This window comes from Empidonax traillii, unplaced genomic scaffold (genome assembly GCF_003031625.1).
Source record: "Empidonax traillii isolate 1590-97213 ecotype Southwest subspecies unplaced genomic scaffold, ASM303162v1 scaffold637:size711352, whole genome shotgun sequence".
Lineage (NCBI taxonomy): Eukaryota > Metazoa > Chordata > Aves > Passeriformes > Tyrannidae > Empidonax > Empidonax traillii.
Genome location: NW_020955830.1, coordinates 345,517 through 359,873, shown reverse-complemented (window position 1 = coordinate 359,873; position 14,357 = coordinate 345,517). Strand labels below are relative to the sequence as shown.

The following is a 14,357-nucleotide window of genomic DNA, read 5'->3' as shown; positions in this document are numbered from 1 at the left end:
CACTTTCCTTGCTAACAACATTTCCAGTCGACTTTAACAGCAACATAGGCCTGCATGAAACCACAGTAGTTATATGTACCTCAAACTCTGGCAAAGGAGACAGAAACTCAGACTGCATATAATTTGATTTTGGTTAGCTTCTCTTTCTCTTTCCAAGAGGAATTAAATGGGAGGAGGAATTGTGGAAGACTAAGGCAAAGGACTCATCCCCGGGGTATCCATTTGAAAAACAAACAAAACCCCAAACAAAATCCTGCAACTTATTTCTATGGTTTTCTTATCCAAAAATAGTCATAGCATGTCACTTACCTGGGCTGATTGACAGGTTATGCAGAGATGTCCTTAAGGGTTTTTTGAGGTGTGTCTAATTTTTTTTTTTCTTTTCTGGGGTGGGGAGGAGACCTAAGAGGGTTCATAAGCAATTCAGATTAGAAAAGATTATTCCAATTGATTTCCCAGATGAATGTATTGCTGAGGGTCTAAACTAATCTTCTTCTCCAAAGTCCTTTTCCCCTCCAAGAGTAACTTAAATATGTCTAATGTAGTTTTAAAAAAAATGCCTTAATCTCATTTATCTTTAATTTCTCTGTTCCGCTCTACAGGCCCCCATAAAAAGATTTATAGTGAGTATTTATCCTGTCCAATATCAAAAGCAAATTCCCTTCCAGATCTCAATTTTCACTGATAATCCTCAGAGATATATAATTTTAATTTACCTTGCAGATGACGTCTACCTGGTTTCCCTCTCTGCTTTTATGAAGGTATTATTCTGATGCACCTCATTAACTCTGGTTTCTTGGTTTTTTTGTTGTTTTTTTTTTCCCTCTCTTGTGTGTGTTTGAATAGTGTCTGTGAGTGAAACTATTGCCTTGTCCTTTGCTGGAGAGCACACACTAGTGCAGCAGAGTCTGGGGCTGATGCATCACTGTGTAATCCAGTTGAGTCCTTTCTTTTTATCCCAAGAGAGGTAGCATCAGGCCTTTTTTTTCCATTTTGCTTTAAAAATTAATAATCTCACATTTTTCCATTTCATCTCTTGCAAAGGCTTGCAGGACCACACAGATGCACACTCAAGCACCTGAAAGTTTCCAAAACCTCAGATGTTCAATTTTGCAAAATTATGGTTCTACTAAACAGAACAGGAACTATTGCACTCCTGAGATTTAGAAAATGAGTCCATTATATCTAGGTATCCTAATGAAAGCTAAGCTCCCCTGAAAATCTGCCTTTAATGTCTGTATAGGAAACACTCTGGTGTTACTCCACGTATGTTACTATTTAAAGCAGAAAATGCAGCATTTAAGTACTATTCTGAGTGCAGCCTTAAAAGATGGTTCCTTGTTTCTGCAGTGAAACTGAAGGGAAGGAATGTAAAATCTGTGGAGAAAATACAGACTTGAGTTTGAATATTTGACCTTAAGGAGAAGAAAAATCAGGAAACAGCGTATAGATGGTGTTGGAGATATTTTTTATTAACAGGACATGGCTCAAAACATTGAAATTGTAAGATAAATTAGTTTGATAGTCTAGCCTCGCATGGGAGAGCAGAAAGTAGTGGCTAGTGGCTCTCTTTGGTACGGAATTATACTATATTACTACTGGTGGTCTTATTCTTATCACAGGCTGAAATTAGTCCTGCCTCAGTATAATCGCATGTGTTTCCTGTTGCTGCTTTGGGTATTTATACTCAGTTTGGCAGTGCCTGAAACAGGAAAGGCTGTTAGTCAATTCTCAGTATGGAGCTGAAGATATTGGAGGCATCAGCTATTAAAATGTAGCAGGGAAAATAGGGTCGTATCTGAGTACTGCCACAGGTTTGACACGGCAGTGTGCATGTGCAGGGAGTGCCTACAGCACCTACAGGCACATCTGAGCCAGCTTTGGTGCAGACTAGGACAGGAGGTGCAGAAGAGGCACAGGCTGTAGCACTGGAATAAACTTGCCACATGCATATTTGTACAAGGCACAGTTGTGCCCCCTGGTTTCACTAGGGCTTTCCCCGTTGACACTACTGGGACACTTACACCGAGGCGTTGTGCTTAAATGTTTGATGGATGTCAGCTTGCAGGTTTGCATCTTATACGTGGTATACGCAAGTAACAGAAGCCTAATTTGAGGGTCACTTTATGTGCTGAGGCTGGGTTTTCGAAGAAGGAACAAATAGGCCTTTGTCCATTTAAAGACTCACTCAGAAGAGTGAGCATGTGCCATGTACATTTTCAATGAAGTCAATAATTAAATATGTTCCAGATGACTCTGGTGGGGGAGGATATTAATTACCATAAAGTGACAAATCTACATTCTGTGGCTGGTACTTTGAAAACAAAAAGTCAGTGTTTCAAATAGAATCCACTAAAAATATGACCTGTTCAATTGTCATGTTTAAGTTAAATTAATGTCTTAAGTTTTGGAGGGTTTTTTTTTCTGATTTTTTTTTCCTCTTTTTTAAACAGTCTTAATAAAGGCATAGTAGTTGTCTTTCAGCACATGCCTTTGAGAGCCCACTGAAACACTTGGGAGTTTTTGTATTGACTTGGAGGGAATTTGGATGCATAGAGTGAAATAGAACAGTATTAAAATCGGGGCAACCTTGATTATGAAACAGCGGGAGTTTGGGCCTTCCCATTTGGATGATGTTTGCGGTGCAGTGATGATAATACGGAGAGAGATTTCCAGTGCAAAGGAAAGGCATTTCTTTCTCAAAGAGGACTGGTCTGTTCTGTCATTTCCTCTTAGAGACAAAATTAAATGGCTGTCAAATTCTCAAACCCATTCTAGAGTGCACAAAAGCAATCGTTCACATTTTGCCTCGGTAAAAGGAAGATTACAGAGCTGTGGTTTGTATATGCAGGGAGAAGACAGGAAAGGCCAGATCTCAATTAGAGTTGAAACTGGCCAGTGTTGTGTCAGATAACATTAAGAGCTTTTCTAAAGCAAGAGGAGGTTTAAAGAAAACACTGGGAGTAATACTTGTTGAAGGTGGTCACTTGGCTAATGGAGATGAAGAAAAAGTGGAGGCAGTCAATGCTTTTCCTTGCTTAAGTTCTTAATAATGCTGGTAGACCTTGGCCTGTTTGGTCCTCTCAGCTGGGGAACCACAAGTGTGTGGGAGCAGTAACTTTCCTTCTGTGAACACTGAAATTGTAAGGGACCAGCTGTATCAGCTGAATGTTGACAAGTCCATGGGTCCTGATGGGATTCATCCCTGAAGGAACTAGCAGTAGCAGGATCACTCTTCATCATCTGCCAAATATTGGGAGACTGGGGAGGTCCCTGCTGACTTGAAGTTAGGCAGTGTAATTCCATTTCATAAGAACAACAAGTGGGAAGACCCAGGCAACTACAGCCTATTCGTCTCAGTTCCTGGAAAAATTATGGAAAATACCATTCTGGGTACTATTGACAGGCATATAAAGCACAGTGCAGTCATCAGGCCCAGTCGGTGTGGGTTCATGAAGACAAAGCCCTGTTGAAATAATTTGGTATCCTTCTGTGATAAGGGTAGCTGCCTAGTGGATGAAGGGAAGCTGGTGGTTATAGTTTTTCTGAATTTTAGTAAGGCTTTTGATGCTTATGATATAGCATCCTTCTGGACAAGTCATCCAGCTGTGAGATGAGCAGTTTTGTGATGTGCTGGGTGAAGGACTGGGCTGGAAGGCAGGACTCAAAGGGTTGTAGTGAATGTGGCTACTTCTGGCTAATGACTGTTCACCAGTGATGTTCCTCAAGGTTCAATTCTAGGGCCAGTTCTGTTTAATATATTTATCTAATACCTGGATACAGGATTTTAATGCACTATTAGCAAGTGTGCTGATGATCCCAAACTGGGATCATCATTTTAACTCTTTTGAGGGACGAGAGACATTGCAGAGGGAGCACAGATAGATTGGAGTGTTAGGCAATTATTGACTGGACAAAATTTAACAAGAACAACTACTGGATTCTTTACCTGGTACAGGGGAGTGGCTGGAGAGCAACCCTGCAGAAAGGGATCTGGGGATGCTGGTTGACAGCCAGCAGTGTATGCCCTGGCAGCCCTGAGGGCAAAACCCCATCCTTTGGGTGCATCAAACAAAGTATAACCAGCCCATCAATAAAGGTGATTATCCCACTGTACTAAGTGTGGGTGCAACCTCTGTCTTGAGGACTGTGTGCAGTTCTGGACCCCACAGACGGATGTTAAAGGTGCTGAAGTGCATCCAGAGGAGAGCAGCAAAGCCAGTAAAAGGGCTGGAAGACATATCATGTGAGGAGCAATGGAGAACTCTGGATTTGTCAAGTTTGGAGAAAAAGAGGCCAAGGAACAGCCTCATTGCTCTGTACAATTTCCTGAGGGGAGAGGATGTGTAGAGGGAGGTTCTGAGCTCTTCTTGCTGGGATCCAGTGATAGGACAAATGGTAATTGTTCAAAGCTGCATCAAAGTAGGTTTATACTGGGCATTAGGAAGCATTTCTTTACTGAGAAGGAGGAGCACTGGAGGAGGCTTCCTGGAGGGTTGTTTGATGCCCCAAGCTTGTTAGTCTCTAAGAAGCATTTGGAAAATGCTCTTAATATTTTGCTTTGGTTTTTGGTTAGCCCTGGAATGGTTGAGTGGTTGGACTAGATGGTCATTCCAACTGAAAATAAACTTTTTTTTTATTTGCCATGGGAAGATGCTGACACTTTGCAGTGCCTTGGTAACTGGGTTTTCCAGAGCCCCATGTGTGTGCCTGGAGACAGTTGGCCATTGTTGGCTGTAATGTATGGTAAGAAAGCTCCGACAAATTGCTTTGCAACACTTCTTCATCTGAATGTCGATACTCATGTTGAAATGGGTTTTCACAGTCAAATGCAGCCCAAATCTTATCAATTATGAATGGCTGCAACAGATGGTATGTATTATTGTTTTTTAAGAATGAATGATACGTTTCAAACGAGAAACACATGTTGCTCAGCAGCTCTAGCTGCCACTTCTGAGACAGGAACCAACTCCCTGACCTTGTCTTCCCCTCCACTTGTTGGATAACATCCTATTTTAATAACCAAAAAATGAAGAGCGTGAAATATTGCACGATGGAAAACTGTGAGCAAACATCAATTCCGGTGTAAGAGGATCCTGCTCTTTCTCAGCCTCTTGGGAGCTGCACCTGTCTGGGCAAGGGTAAAATTTGTGTTTGCAGCAAAGCTATTCATCAGCCTTTCCTGAGGGTCCTTTGGACAGGGAAATTCTACAAAACTTCCTACCTGAAGTTTCTAGAAGTTTGCACAAAGTTACTGCAAAAGGCTGGCTAGTAACCTAAGATCATGGTGATGTTGGTTGGTGCCTTGTCAGATGCCCAGCTTTGCAGAAATTACTGTGTATTCCTTCAGTTTTCCTTTCAATTTCCATCTGTTGTGTTGCTTTCTTTAAAAAAATAAAATATCTGCTGTAAATACAGCAGGGGAAAGGTTTCTGTGAATAAAAGCCTGGCTCTTGAAGAGAAATCTAGATGACTGTAGCCCAGCACTCCTCAGAAGATAGACCAACAGTCTTGGAGGCTACATTCCCTTAAGATGCCTTATCTGGAAACAAATAAACTGTCTAAGTGTTTGCAGGATTGGTGCTTAATTTGGTGGAGAGAAATCTGTTAAAAATCTTCATCACTTTAGCAAAATCCACTGCAGAAACATTTGCTGGTTATAATGCAGAATACATCATTAAGACATATATTGCCAGAACAAATGAGCCAAATAGCCATTCAAAAATAAAATCACAATAACTTGTTTAGTTTCTGATTTATAAAATTGCTACAGTGTCTTGGCTGAAACTGGGAGTAGAAAGCTTGTATGTTCTTCCTCTGGCTTTTTCAAATTCACATTCATAACACAGCAAAATACTCATTTCTGTGTCTTTAAAACCAATCATATTAGCTATTCCCCTGCTGAATTTAGTGCTTATTCATATGCACTCTCTGCTCTCCTTGAAAAGGAATTTTTGGCTCAATTTCTTCAGTGCAAAGCCCTTCCTCAGTGCATTGATAACACAGTGTTATCTTATTCTGTAATACTTCACCATACAAAGCAATCTAAAACTCAAGGAAGCATGCCAAGAGACACTGGGCAAAAAGCCCTTATGTAAAGTTTGAACTTCTTTCCCTTAACAGTGCAGCATTTACACAGCCCTCTCTTCAGGCAAAGAAAATAAATAAATCAAAACATAGCTCTAAAGTTAACCAAGAAGTTTCTTAAGCACTACTTTTGGTATTTATTTTAATGGGAAGAAATCAATTTTATGTCACTTTTATCAGACTTAATTAGAGGAATTCTGCAATGCTAGTGCTCTTTGCTGACAGTAGGACAACCTCCTTGTATTGTGCCATTGGTCAGATCTGGATGTAGAGAGTTTCCAATGTAAAGCCTTTTTTTTTTTTTGTTTTGTTTTGTTTTGTTTTGTTTTGTTTTTTGGTAGAATTTGATGCTTTAAGGGTCCTTTCTGATCCTGTGTGGGGGTGTGGTGACAGTTCATGCAAGGCCTAAAGGATCTTCTTGCTCTAGAGCTTGGGATAAGAAGAAGCAGACTTAGCTACCTGTGACCACCTTGGCAAAAGATGCTCTTGGCACCTCCTGCTACCCAAATCGTGCTGCTTGAAGATGCACAACAGGTGCACCTTCCTCCTTCTTCACTCATGATTGTGATCATCCTTCTTGTGATCCTTCTGACTCAACTCTGAGCTACTGCGTTAATGTGATGTGGTTTTTCTCTGCCATGTAGTTTGTGGGCTGTATAAATCTGAACAGGTTGGCAGTCTCATTGCACATCAGGATGTGTGGAAAGGAGCCCCAGGAACCCAAGGTTTGCAGTCTTTCTCATGATATCAGAGTCCCTGGAAATTAGGTATGGATACCATTAAAGAGTGTCAAGATGAGAGCTATCTGCAGAGAGATTATTTATCACTTTCTCTCTGCCTGAATTCGGGGAGGTTTTATTGAAAATTCACCTTTCATCTCCCCTTTTATTCTTTCCACTTCATTTCTCGCATTCCCGCTTACTCTATCATAAATATACCCGCACAGCTGTGACTGTGGCTTTACAAGCTTCAGCCTCTTAAATCCAATGCTGTTCTTTGCAATCGACCTCACCTTTCAGGAGCAGAAGCTCTCCTGGAATACACAGGAGGATATTGGCTTGTAGAACATCGGATTTACTATTAATCAGTTAACTTGAACCTTTTTTTTTTTGGTACCTTTTTCTCGTCATGCCAGTAGAGAGTCCCAAAATCTGTTCTCTCTCAGGAATGCAGAATTACCCTTAGTGCTCACATGGCTTTTGTGGTACCAACAGTGTGTTTTACTTAGGTCAGTCAATAGGGTCAAGAGGTGAGAGTTTGTCTGGTTTATATCACTGTTTGCCTGAAGTCAAATAGGTAGCCAATTAAATTTTCCAATATTTAATGAGAATAGAGTTGGTAGTGTCAGCTCTTCTACAAATGGATATTAAATTACGTGATGCAAAAGTGGCTAAAGATGATTCACAGCAATAATATGACCTAGTTATGTGTTTATTGCGTTTAAAAGACAATTGGGGGGTTGATTTCATTGCCAGCTGTATGGTAGTTAATGATCAGTATGAAAGCACCAAACTGAGAACAACTTCTGTTTCTAAGTACAGCCCGTTGTGCTGAATTTCAGACATTCCCAGAATGAGCTGTGTGTGTGTAATGGATCTAAAAATAAGGAGAAATAGGCTTTTATTGGAGACTAGCAGAATATACTCACTGTAAAACTGTTCATAATCTACAGTGAAAAATCACATGCAGAAATGATGGACTTGCTTTTAAATGCATATAATTGCTCTGACCTACAGCTATATGACTCCTGATTAACGCTGGCCATAAATGAATGTCCTAATACAATTTTGAAACCTATGTAATTAGCAGTAGAAGACAAAATTCTTACTTCCTCTTCAGACTGACATTTTTACTGCAACCATTAGTTTTAAAAACATCAGGCAAGCTCTGCCTGAGTGGTCTGTCCAGTATCATTGTTTTAAAAATTCATTTCTGGAAACAATTGCACACATGATAAACATTAGTTTGAAAATTCAATTTACTACATAAAGAATTTGGGGACGTAGTTTTTCATAAAACAAAATAAGTCAATTAGAGCCTTCTTTTCACAACCTGCAGGTTTTCTTTCAAGCAAAATAGCAGTGATTGGTTTTGGTCTATAAAAGTGTAGGCATTAAAGCTCCAAAGAACGATGTGCTACAATAATGTTGAATTTGAAGGTACCTAAGAGAAAATGAATGTTACAGGGCTTTTTCCTTTGATTTTACGGGTTTCTTTAATGTATGTGGCTTGTTAGTTCCATTTAAAGAAATGGAAATGCAAATATCTCTTGCTCTAAAACACAGTTTATTTGAAAAAACATAAATTCTTTCATGCAATAATTAAAATTTAGCAGCATCCCAGTGTCTCTCCTCACCCTGTGCTGCAGTGGAGATGGCTCTGTGGCAACTCTAAAAAGCTTGGCAAAAAACTGTGTGATGCTCTGGACAACGTGCAGAGAAAACTCCAGCTTCACTCATTTGCCTTTCTGGTTGGGGGAAGAATTTAGTCTGCGGGCCTGAATTTTGGACTGGTGGATGTTCCCACTGGGCCATTTGGGCAGGTTTTTGAGGTTGGGATGGAGCGGAAAACAGAATTTCAGCACTGCTTGTAGTCATACTTTTAGCTTAAATGCAAACAGAATTTCTTTTAGTTTCTCAGAGAGTTGACCAATCTGTCCTGATTGTTCAGAGACCAAGTTTTCTTAGTAATCCAGTATCTAATGGAAGAGCTTTTCCAACATCATGGTCTGCCAGATCCCTTGACTTGGACTTGAAAAACCATTTATACCAAGGAATTACTGGAAGTATAAATACTCTGTTCTGTGTTCCTGCAGCTCCAAATGCTTTGTGCTAGGCACACAGAAGGAATTTAATGTTTTTGAAAACCCAGTTGTGTCCCTGTAAGGTTTATCTGTAAGAGTTGATCCATGTGGCCATGTTTGATGGTTATATTGCTAAAGGTGCTTTTGCAGTGGACATTGCTTACTGCCTGCACTATTCCTGGCTTCTCAGGCAACGGAGTAATTGCAAAAAGATAAGTGAGAAAAATAGCAAGCTTGGCAGGTGAACCTCACAAGTGAAATAATAGATAAAAAAAAATAATCTTCATTTTAGTGTGAAGTTGTTATTATTTTGAATTTCTGAACACACTTTCTCTGTTTATCCAGAAGAGCTAATCCTTGATCCTAATCTTCCCTGCAAAAAATTGAATTCATTGATACTGATGTGGAATACTTCCCGGGAAGGAGTGGCTTGCCATATAAAATTCTAGTGAATGGCAAACTCTCCATGATTATGGAGATTGTATGGACCAGTTACATCCAGATGTTTCATCCTTTGGTTGGGAATGTTGTAATATAAGGTGCAGGGAGGACAAGACATACCGAGATTTTCATCAGTCCTGTTTTGCTCTTGCTAATGGCCTGACTCCTTTGTACTGGATTTCTGTTGTCTACAAGGAACCAGTCTTGGCTTTACAGTGCTACAGACTGCATTTCTATTCCACAGGTATGAGATCTCACTCTACATTCCTCTGTCTGCTGGATACTACTTTTGGGAATGTTAATAAATGTACTCAGCATTCTTCCTGTTTTAAATTAGTTTGATCATAATGTGTCTCTTTCCTCTTTTCTTCCACCTGCTTATCTTTAAAATCTCCAGTACAGGACTTTGTCTGACATGAACTAATTTTTTTTTTTTTTGCAGACTGTTGGATATCCCACCCATCTTTCCCATCTTCAATTCTAGTATGTGGAGTTAATCTTGGACAAACTGAAAGCTCTCTGCTCCTTCTTGTTTGTCCTTAAACTGCAGGACAGTAGCCTGTGATGATGCTATAGATAATTTTAATTTTGGTTTACAGTTCCTGAATGATTTCAAATGCTTTATTTTATTTTCTTTTCTAAATAATATTTTTCTCTTTCTATTTTACTTCAAAATCTGCACTGAAAATTGCTGAGTGGTGTTTCTCACATTTTCTGCGTGGAAACTGTTCTGTATAAGGGACCTCATGTGTAACAGTGTTGAAAATCTAATCAGGAATGCTTCATGGAGCTGCAAAATCATTGCTGGATAAAACATTTTAACAGGGAAGCAAAGCTGTAATTGCCAGAGAAGGTCATGATTGCAAATGCTGTGTTGACTGGGTGTGATCTGGATGAATCCTGATGGTGCAGAAGGAAGCCCAGTTAGGCCCTAACCTGTTGGCTGCTGTTTTCTGTCCCAGTTTTCCTTTTTGTGAAACGTAGTTATGTGGCTAAAGGTTGGAAAACAAAGCAGATTACAGTCAACAAGCTCAGCTTTCTGCACGTTCAGGTCCCAGGCGTGATGATGTTGTGTGCAGCAGTGCCATTTTCCACTATCGACTTTGTGAGCAGGAGCTTTCTCTGACCTGCTCTAAAAAGCCCATGTTGCATACAAAGCCCAAAGTCCCCTTTAGATTTATTAACAAAGAAAGCAACAAAAAACAGCGTGCTGTGCTACTCCTAGGGCTCCTCCCCAAGGACTGCACTGCTAAGAGCTGAAGTCTTCTCTGCACACCAAGTGCAAACAGGGAGGCAAGGCAAGGCGTGCTTTGCAGAGCTGCTTAACCCTTTCCTGGAAGGAAGTACGTCTCACTCTCTCTCAGGAGTGGGAGAAGGGTGGGAGGGGGGGGGCAGTTTGGTGTTTGTTTTTATCTCAGTCCCCACAGCATGCATATACTACATGACTTTTTGTATAATCTAATGGCAGATTCCTGCTGTTATAATTTGGAGAATTCACAGTTGAAGGTCTTGTGACCCCCAAGCCATGGTGTGCATGTCACACGTGTCACTGCATTAGACTACCCTTGCAGTTGTGGTTGGGCAGAGATGACAACTACACAAAGGGCCAGTGGTACATGTCTATCTTGGCATTTATTTTCCTGAAGGTCTTCCCTGCTGTGAATGGCACCCCGATGTGGTCTGTCAGGGATCCTGAACTCCAGCTCTTGCTGTCATGCTTTCCACTTCCTTGTGGTTCTGGTCTGTGGGGTTTTTTTTGGTTTTGGTTTTTTTTAAATAGGCGGCAACTTTGAGATCCTTGGCCTCTTCTGGCATTGCTAGGAAACAGTAAGACCTTTATTTAGAGCCACTGCAAATTGGTGCAGCTCTTGTGGTGGATATTAGGCATGTATACTTTCCCATATCCGGTTTGGCATCCATCAGTCTAGTGTAGCTCTGTGGCATGTGTGTACATGTTTGATTTCATCTTGCAACCTGAGACACATGGCAGACATCAGGGATGGGGGAGAAGGATCATCAGTGAAAACACTTAATGCCCTGGTGCTCTGTTATTGGAGACAGAAAGGCTGGTGGTAGCCTTGGACCATTTGCTAGAGGGGCTGTGGCTCCAAGCCCATGCTGTTTCCCTCTGTTTGGTGCCCATTGAACAGCATCCCTGTTCCCATTCCTGCTGCCTCAGACCTCGAGCACAGTGGTTCAGCAGTGGTGTAAAAGCTGAGGGCATCCCAGCAGCTTTTGCTGCTGGAGATATGATAGCTGTCACCTCCTTCACCTCTTCGGCCATCCCTGCTCCAGCAGGTTCGTGCAAAGACAGCTGCCCTGACAACAGGGTGCTGGGGTGAGCTGCTGCTAAGCCTTTGCCAGCATCATGGTGGGTTGAAGTGCATCTAGAATGCAATTGGCACTTAGGCTATGGTCTGTGCTGTAGACGTTCCTCTTGGGACCTGACTTGTGTAAAAGAGCAGCAGCTGTGCTGTGCACCAGCTTTAATCTGATGGCTTTCCGAAGTGCAGCCTATTCTGGGAGCTTAACCTTGTAATGGCTGAGGCCAGGCACAGCTCTCAAAGGAAGAGAAACAGGCTTTTGATGTTGCTTCCTCTGAGGAAGACAGAGGAGAGCATCTCTTACAGCCTTTTTTCCCTCCTGCTGCTCAATGAATCCAGCCACAGAGTCGAATCTATGGGGAGGCTGTCACTGGGAAGTGCTTGGCTGCTTTTCAAGCCAACGCCTGAAAACAATGCTGTAAGGTAACAAACCTTCTCAGTTCCTCAGAGCAGACCTCCCCATGACCAGACATTCCCCACCAGACCTTGCTGACGGCAGCTGACAGGCACCCAGGCGGATAGCAAGATTGAGAGAAGAGAGCTGATAGTTCATTGAAAATAACAACAATGTCCAAAGTCTGTATCCTCTCTCCTGAGCTCATGTGATCCATAGGAGTTCATAACACTGAACCTGTGGGGCTAAAAGAATAGAAAAAATTATCTCTCATACCTGCTTGGTGTCTGGCTAAAGGAAGGCCACTGTGCTGTGTTCTCCCAACCATCCTTAAAAACCATCCTGGGCAAGGTGACCTTGCTGTGCTGCACACAGCACACTGGACAGATGCTGACAGCTGCATTTGCAGTGATCATCCCTCAAAGGTGATCATACAGTTTGCTCCTTATGCTTGCAGGTTTTCATATTTGATTTTGGACTATGGTTAAAGCATTGGAATCCTGATTTGGCACCATTTTCCAGCTCTGCTACAGCTTGCTTGGGGGAAGCAGGTAATATTTTCCTGCCACTATTCCCAAATGGAAATCTTAATCAATCTTTAATTAACCTTGACTATTTTCTTTGTTTAGCTTGCAAGGTATTGAGAGAACAATCTTTTTTTACTTTAGCAGTGGACTCCTGCCTATTTCTGCTCTGTCCCTGGAATATTGCTATAGAATAAGTACCTTCAAAAAATAACAGGACATTTCCTCACTTGTTATCTTTACCATCATGGCAGTCACACCCACAGTGGAAATGCTATAATTGGCTTGTCTCTCTACAGTTTTGGCTAAAATTTGAATCCCAGTACACACAACAGGAGCGTTCAGATAAGCAGTTCTGCAACATCTATGTTGCTTGTGTTTAAAATAGGATTAAGAGAAACAAAACAAGGTACGTCCACAAAAAAAACTCAGCTTTTTTCGTGGCAAACCTCAGTGTTTTAGGAATTCTTTACATTTTATCTAGTGTTTGCATTAATTTTCTAATTAATTTTGTATAAGTATATTTTATTTCTCAAGGCTTAAGAGAATCAGCGTGACAAGTTGAGAATATGTGTGGAGTTTGTAAATTAGGGGTTTTTTTTCCTGTGAATGTAAGTTATGAAGTCGTTGGTTGTTTGGTTGTGTTTAGGAAAACAAGCTTTGTTGTTTTGGGCTGCTATTTTTGCCTTGTATTTGATTGTGATGCAGTCAGAGATGACTAGAATTGTAAGCAGTGAGGTAAGTTTTCTGAGACAAACTTAAAATTGCAATTCTGATGCAAAGTGGCATGTGGATTTGGATGGAAATCACAAATAATTTTAAAAACACCTAATTAAGTAGTCTTTGTGGTTTTGTTCTTTTTTTTTAGCTTAGTTTTAACACAGTTCTCTTACAGCCCCCACTCCCACTCAATAAAACATACAGAGAGAATAAGAGGAGAATTTAATGTGCTCTTGCTGTTCATACTGTGGATGCTTTCTTCTGGCTCCGCTTGTGCTTCAGGAAGAAATGAGACATGTTTAGCAAATGGAGGTTTATTGTAGGACATCCAGATCTCTGAAGAGCTCTGACGTACTAGGCTTGTCATCTTAGTTTTTCATTGAACATATTTCTCCTGTCCTTGTGTTCATGCACAGCTGTGCATATGTCAAACACAGTTTCCTTTCGCTTAATTCACTACAAATTGTGCCACGAGCACCTGGTCCAGTTTTCCTCTGATTTTGTTGCACGACTTGGAGCAAAATGTAAAAATCCCTCTTTTTTTGCCTTTTGTCATGCTTAAAACTGGAGCACTGGTATTCTTAGAGAGTTTTTGAGCTAAAAATTGCTTTAAGCTAATGGAGAATGAATTAAACTCCTGGTCTCAGATGTCCTAGGCCACTGATCCTTGATCTGTTAGAGTTTTAAGGTGTTGGCTTCCTTACCTGTAAAACAGAAATATTACTTTCTCAAGTGTGGTTTGGAGGGAGGAGCTGTGTAATACCTACTCTTTGCATTGAACAGGGAGTCCAGAAGCCATCAGTTGAAGGTGTATTTTTCAAACTGTTGGGTCCAGATCTGGAGGCCAGCAAAACAGGCTGCTTCCAGCTTGCATTTCTTGCCCGTTGGCCATGACAAAACCAATGCCATAGCCTTTCCCAGAAGGTTCCCTGTGGCTTGAAAACAGAGGCATCTGCTGGGTTTATGGACTTTGCTGCTCAGCTCGGCAGTGGAGCTTCCTGTAAATTGATCAGACCTGTCTTTACCTATAGATTTTTCAGCTGTCATGAGGAATGCTATCTTCA

The 14,357-nt window shown here is 41.1% G+C and overlaps 1 protein-coding gene and 1 long non-coding RNA gene across 25 annotated transcripts in view; one reads left to right on the top strand and one right to left on the bottom strand.

The window, feature by feature from the left end:
• Window positions 1–14,357, top strand: part of ADGRL3 (adhesion G protein-coupled receptor L3) — a 525,110-nt gene that overhangs the window by 310,492 nt on the left and 200,261 nt on the right. The window lies entirely within an intron of this gene.
• LOC114065294 lies at window positions 11,108–14,297 on the bottom strand. Its single transcript, XR_003572916.1, has 2 exons — window positions 14,061–14,297; window positions 11,108–11,148 (listed from the first exon to the last, which is right to left on the bottom strand). It is a non-coding gene; the product is annotated as an uncharacterized LOC114065294 (long non-coding RNA).